The sequence below is a fragment of the Patiria miniata genome, unplaced genomic scaffold, assembly GCF_015706575.1.
Source record: "Patiria miniata isolate m_02_andy unplaced genomic scaffold, ASM1570657v1 HiC_scaffold_24, whole genome shotgun sequence".
NCBI classification, from domain to species: Eukaryota; Metazoa; Echinodermata; class Asteroidea; order Valvatida; family Asterinidae; genus Patiria; species Patiria miniata.
This window is the reverse complement of record NW_024037063.1, coordinates 1,319,170-1,325,426: the sequence shown is the minus strand read 5'-3', so window position 1 is coordinate 1,325,426 and position 6,257 is coordinate 1,319,170. Positions and strand designations below refer to the sequence as shown.

At 39.3% G+C, this 6,257-nt stretch overlaps 1 non-coding gene across 1 annotated transcript; it reads right to left on the bottom strand.

The window, feature by feature from the left end:
* Positions 1-364: 364 nt before the first annotated feature.
* On the bottom strand, positions 365-437 carry Trnam-cau. The gene has a single exon. It is a non-coding gene; the product is annotated as a tRNA-Met (tRNA).
* Positions 438-6,257: the final 5,820 nt, after the last annotated feature.

The window sequence follows — 6,257 nt, the reverse complement described above, 5'->3', positions numbered from 1 at the left end:
AGGAACAAAAGCAGGAGACAGGCTTCAACTATTGGGTTCAACAATTGGGCCGTCTGCAATTTGGGCCAATTTTTGGTCCGATTCAATTAACTGAAAGAACTGTGAGGATGGTGCCGTAAAAATGCCGTAACTATACCTGTGCCAGGGTAGGGGACAAACTTGTGTTCACAGGAATGGAGTGCCCATCTCTCTTTCTTTAGCGATTGGGCCAGACTCATATGCTGCTGTGGGGGGATCGCCACACCTCCTCCACAGCGAGTCTGTTACCTTCCCAGCATTGAATAGTGCGGGTTCCTATGTAACACCTGGGTTGAGAGGAGTAATTGAGGTAAAGCGCCTTACTCAAGCAAGGGCACAGCAAGCATGGCCACGGCGGGGCTCGAACCCACAATCTCACGATCATGAATCCTGTGCCCTACCGCTAGACCACGTGTGCCCACTACCAGGGTGGTTTTACTACAGGGTAGTGTGAAAAAATCACCCAAGGGATGGGGAAAGTATAATTCAGGTAGTTATACAACTGCCAAATGTTTGTTCTTTTTTTGTTTTATGGAATACTGCCATTACAAACAGTTTTATGGAATACTGCCATAACAAAAAGTTGATGTTTGGAAATTTGTACAGTAGAAGACTAACGAAGATGATGAAAAGTTGTTGAAGTTCTTTACTGTGGGGAAAAAAAAGGGATTGTAGGAGGAAGGGACAACCTGCATGTACATGTACCATGCATTTTAATTTCTTATAAAGATACCCCAACTTGGAGAAAAGCTGGTAGGCCAACATGTAGATTGTGTTGCCCCAAGGGATTTTTTTCTCTTGAAAGGCGAATTTGCAATTTTATACCTGTGTTACTTGTGAGGAGAATTGTATTTGTACCAATAATTTTCAATGAGAGAACCTTGAAAAAGAATTTGATGTTTTTAGAGTTGTTGTCAGAACGTGCCCACAATACTAAATTGTGACGAGCGTCTGCACAAAAGATCAAAAGGTACGTGTCGGTTCGTAAAAAAGAGTGATAATGGAAAGGTGTGATTTTACCAAGGCCAACTATCAATCGGTATTCTCAATTCACATTGCATTCATACATATACAAACTTTCATTCATCCTTTACTTTGCATGCTTTTACACTACACACACTACATTAACAGTACTTGTATTGTACATGTGCATATACATGTACAATTGTACAATGTGCATGTATCTATTCTTGTTTTTGTGTTAGGGGTTGAAAAATCACAAACATATACACAACACAACTGCAATCAAATTTAAAAAAAAAAAGAATAATACATGTATAAGGTATGTACATGTAATTTATAAATCCAATAAATTTAGTGAAAAACTGCAACTTTGCCATTAAAAAATAATATCGGATAATTTATAACCAAAAGAACAATTGTATTTGGCCTTTTCAGTCATTAAAATACTAGTTTGAACCTTGACATAGTTGCCCCTGACTAGGGACCATCAAACAATTATCATGTTTACAATGCAAACAAGATGATGCCATTGTATCAGATGGAGACAAATTGGCAAATAAAATTCCCTTAAATCAACAGGCGATTGCACAAAATTATATTTGCCCACACACTTGACTTGTCTGTTTAATTGCAACTCAAATAAAAGATTTGTATTTTGGTCCACGACAATTTTGCCGCCAGTGCGGTTCAGTTCTACTAGACCATTTCTGTCGTCGGTCTTGGCCATATCAGGAATTTTTATCAGTCCGCCCGTGCAAATCATATTTGGTTTAATCACTTACAACATCTGTAAGCCTTTTGGCTGGTTTAGGCACTGCATTGTGATCGCGGCTTTCCATTGTAAATGTTTGAAAACTTTGCATGAAGTTGCTGTAAATGTCCGACCCCTTTAGCCAGGATAAATTTTTTTTCTCCAAAAGGTAGCTTAACTTGATGTGATTACTGCATGTAAAACCACAGCCACCCTTTTGACAAAAGTCTTGACACTTTAAAGTTAAGTCCGATTTTTTATTTTTAACATCATAGAGTCATTGTGATCGTGTGATAACATTCAAGGATTTGGGTCACGTACACAAGTGGAGCCAGAGCTTATCATCGATAAATAAAAGAGTTCAGTCATCGGTCTTCTTAAATCCTTTCGGACAAGCTAAAGTGATTCGCAAATCACCTATTGACAGATTAATAAAAAAAAGGTTAGACCCGTACATGTGTACATCTACATGTTCCACTACCAATGCTTCTGATAACAGACCAGTTCATGTTGAGACAGAAGCTCAATTTCATGTTATGCGGTACCCTTCATCAGATACGAACCAGCTAAAACCGATCCCGCAAGCTCGGTGGTCGAGTGGGAAGACGTTTGCACTAGAAAGCAGGAGGTTGTGGGTGTGAGTCCTACCCGAGTGGGGTGTTACAGTATTTATACACCGGTGAAGGGCAAAACGCAATGTTGAATTGTGTGGTCGCCAGTACAGTTATGAAGTTGAAATACCAATTTTAAGATTTCATGTCTTATTTTGGAATGCTTGTCTAGGGACTCCGTGCATGAACAAGAGAGGGCGCTTTTGACCACTTTTGAGAATGAGAGCCCCGCGGATGGGACACAACTTGTGTGTGCGCCCGCACTGGTTCAAGCGCTTATAGCGCGAATTACCGGCACGCATCACTAATTTGAGTCTGAATTTGCACAAAGCAACGATGTCTTCGTGTGAACGTTCGGCGTCGTCGGCAGTGCGTTTGAATGTCTCTCCCAGTGGTCTCCCCCAACTCTCCCTTTCTTACCGTTGAGGGGGTACTTGTGCACAGAGCCCATTACATTTACTTGGTCATGTGCGTACCGTACTTTTTTCTCTCACATTCTTTTATGCTAAGGAAATTGTGTGCTTAGCAGTTCCACGAATTGTACCCAAGATAAAGTTGCAGAGTTCCTGGGAAGAGAACTATAGCAGTTTTATAGCCTAACATACCTTCTTGACCCCCAACACAAATGGTTATCCTTGGCAAGTTTCACCTTCATCTAAATTTTCGAAAGATTTATCTAACTTCCTGAAATTGTGTTCCCTCCAAAAGTGTAAACATGAACCTCCTTTCCATACGCTCATCTTATGGGAAGGTGAGCTTTAGCAGTTAAACCTAAGTGCCTTCTTGAACCCCGCCAAACAAATAATTTTTCCTTGACAATTTTTTCATCCTTCACTGAAATTTCCAAAACATTTCCCCAACTTTCTGATATTTCAGTCCTCAAAAACTGGTAACAGGAACCTCCTCTCTTGACACTTCAAGAAGTTTGCCCTGCCCAAGGGGAAATTCTTAGGGTTACATACATGTACATGTATCTGATGCCCCACATGAAGGGATTAAGCAACAGGTGAAACAACCAGCACACCTGACAATTCAAATATCACCTGTCTTATGACAACATAGATTTGTGGCCCCGCCAGCTGTAGCACATAAAATCCCCAGCAAATGACCCAAATTTATGAAATCGGAAATAACCTGTGGCACATAACAAACTGCGTGGATCAACAAGGTTGGACACTTTCACTGGAGGTGACGACTTAAGAAACAAACCTCAACTAGAGGGAGCATAAATTTGTTAGGTTGTGACTTGTCAATGCAGGTCTGAATGTTGTGACCTCAAACTATATCTTTAATGAATAAAACATGAGTTTTTCAAAGTTATAAGAAAGAAACTCAGTCTTGTTGTTTAAACACTGTCCCTCCTTCATTTCGCTGGCATCACATGAACGTGTCATTGGAAACAAGATAGAGTTTCGTTTCACAAGATGATCTTTCATTCCCTTCTCATCAAGGACAGCAATTGAGAAAGAGACATTGTCCAAATGCTTGCCTAAAAACTCCCTTCCAATACTATAGTTTTTTTTAACCATCCATGGTGACCAATGGAAATATTATCTCTTTCTATAAAATCCGTCCAAATTTCAGGAAGTACAAATAAAACACTTCAAATTATTTTCTTAAAATCCACAGTGTGCTATACTATTTTATTTTACTGCCCAAGCAGCCATGCAAAACTGCTGGAGTTAATAGGATTGACACTTGTGAAGAATTTTATTACCCCGATCCTGGATAAAAGAAAATAATAAACGGATTAAACCAAATACTTTTGTTCAGCAACCTAAAAATGGAAGCATTGGGGTGTACAGGGTTGCATGGATAGGTTAGCGGTGTTCCAAATAATCTTTTGAAAGACCGCAACGGTCTTCTTTCTTTTCTATCCCCCCCCCATTTTTTTTTAAAGAGCGGCATTAAGAGATAATAGACAAAGTGATATTGATTGTGACATTCTGACAAAGGACGAGGGACTTGGATAAAAGGAATTTTAGCCATTCTTTGTAGTATAAACAATAAAAGGTCAGGGGAGTGCCTTTTGTGAATAGAATTTCATTTTCACCAGAATTGATTTCGGTGGCGGGGAGCAAGCTTTGGAACATTTTTTGTTACGCTTAGGCTGCTGCACAATTGTCATCTAGGTCTTTTTGCTCAAGAATAAATTCCAACTTTGGTCAGCGACCATGGACAGTTTGCATGTAACATGAACTCGAAAAGGGAAGTATTTGATTAAACAAAAAATCAGGGTCCAACTCCAGTGCGTTGCCAATGTTATCTTGATGGAATGGACGATATCAGACTAGCCAAACAAACCTGTGATAAGTTAAAAAATTCTGTGTCTGGCCTGCCTGGTTTGAACTCAGACTTTGGATTTTGGACGGAGCAAGATACATGTACTTGACTCATAAGCCCCTGCACATGTAATAGCAGAGCTGCAGAATTTCACTAAAACTTATACAGGCAGGTTGATCACTGGCCTGGCCCTGCTTAAATTAAAAGTCGACCTTGTTTCCCAAGACAGGACAGGCTCGGCAAAAAAAAAAAAAATATGGGGAAAATATGCTTACATTTATCACATGTAGGACCTGTTTTAATTTGTAAGTTATGGGGCTGTTCAAGGAGATTACAAGAAAGTTTATCAGATGTAGGTTTTCCTAAACCCAGTCAGAAAAACTTCAAGGATAAGGCCTTAAGACCCTCTTTTTGGCTCCAGCCTAAATCTTAAGTCAGGGTCGGTAAAGTCTAAAAACATATTCCAGATTCTTACATTTGACATTTTTACAGCATTGATCTAGCCCTTGGGACCAAATTTGCTCTTGTTTATGATCCCAGTAATTGGTCTTTGTGTGATTGGGTTGCACATTTGGTCATATTTATGTTTTTGAGGTTAAAGGGAGTATACATCATTTGCTTTTGCTGTAATTTTCAGAAATGGATGGAATTGGGGGGTTGGAAATATATAGCAAATATAGTTACACTGACTTTTTGGAGGTTTTGGGTTCGAAAATGCTATAAAAAGCAAGAAAAACGATCATTTTCCTGTAGTCTGGTTCCCTGACTCCATATAAGAAGAAACAGAGCAGTTTACATACATTGGGGAATTGTAAGGTCAGGGAACCAGCCTACCTGGCCCGTACCCGTTCATAGGTTTGTAATCGATTGCAAACAAGTGCAATGGTCAATTGGGGCCAGTATTTGAAAAAAAGCCAGTTGTTTCCAACGCTGATCGGCCGATCAGCGTTGGAAATTGATACAAAAATACCACTTTTCTTGAAAATGACAGTATACCAGGTGCCATAATTTTACAGGATGCTTTAGACTGTCATTTACCAACATCCTATTAAGGTATTTCGCAAAAACTTGGTAGTTTTATTTTTCGATGTTTGCAAATGTTGTATATTCCCTTTAAGATAAAGGCCAGCCAAGGCAGCAGCAATTTCCAAGAGACAAGGAGTTTGCCTGTGTTTTGTTATTTTTATTCCTCAGAACATGTGTTTTGTTTCTTTGTGGGGAGTTTTGTGGGTATAATAGTTGAATTGTTTGTTCTCTGTTTTGTTGTGGCATTTTTATTGCTGCTGTAATTTTTGGAAAATGATATGGCAGGCATGCAAGTTTTCCTCGGATCCGCTGATTTCCTCGTTTTTTTGTCTACTTCTCATGAATGCCATTACAAATTGAAAAACACTGTACAAAGTCTTGTGTGGTTTTAGAATGTCTTCGTTTTTCTAAATTCCCAGTTGCATACCTGTATTTGGGAAAAACATACAAACATTGAAATGCTTTGGCCAATATGACATTTGTACATGTTCATCTGCATCATGTACTTCATTCAGTCCGCGTCCATTTTTCACACATAAAAGGCTGAATGTGCCTGGCACCTTTCTCACTTCAAACACACAGATGCATTAATCAATTAGGAATTG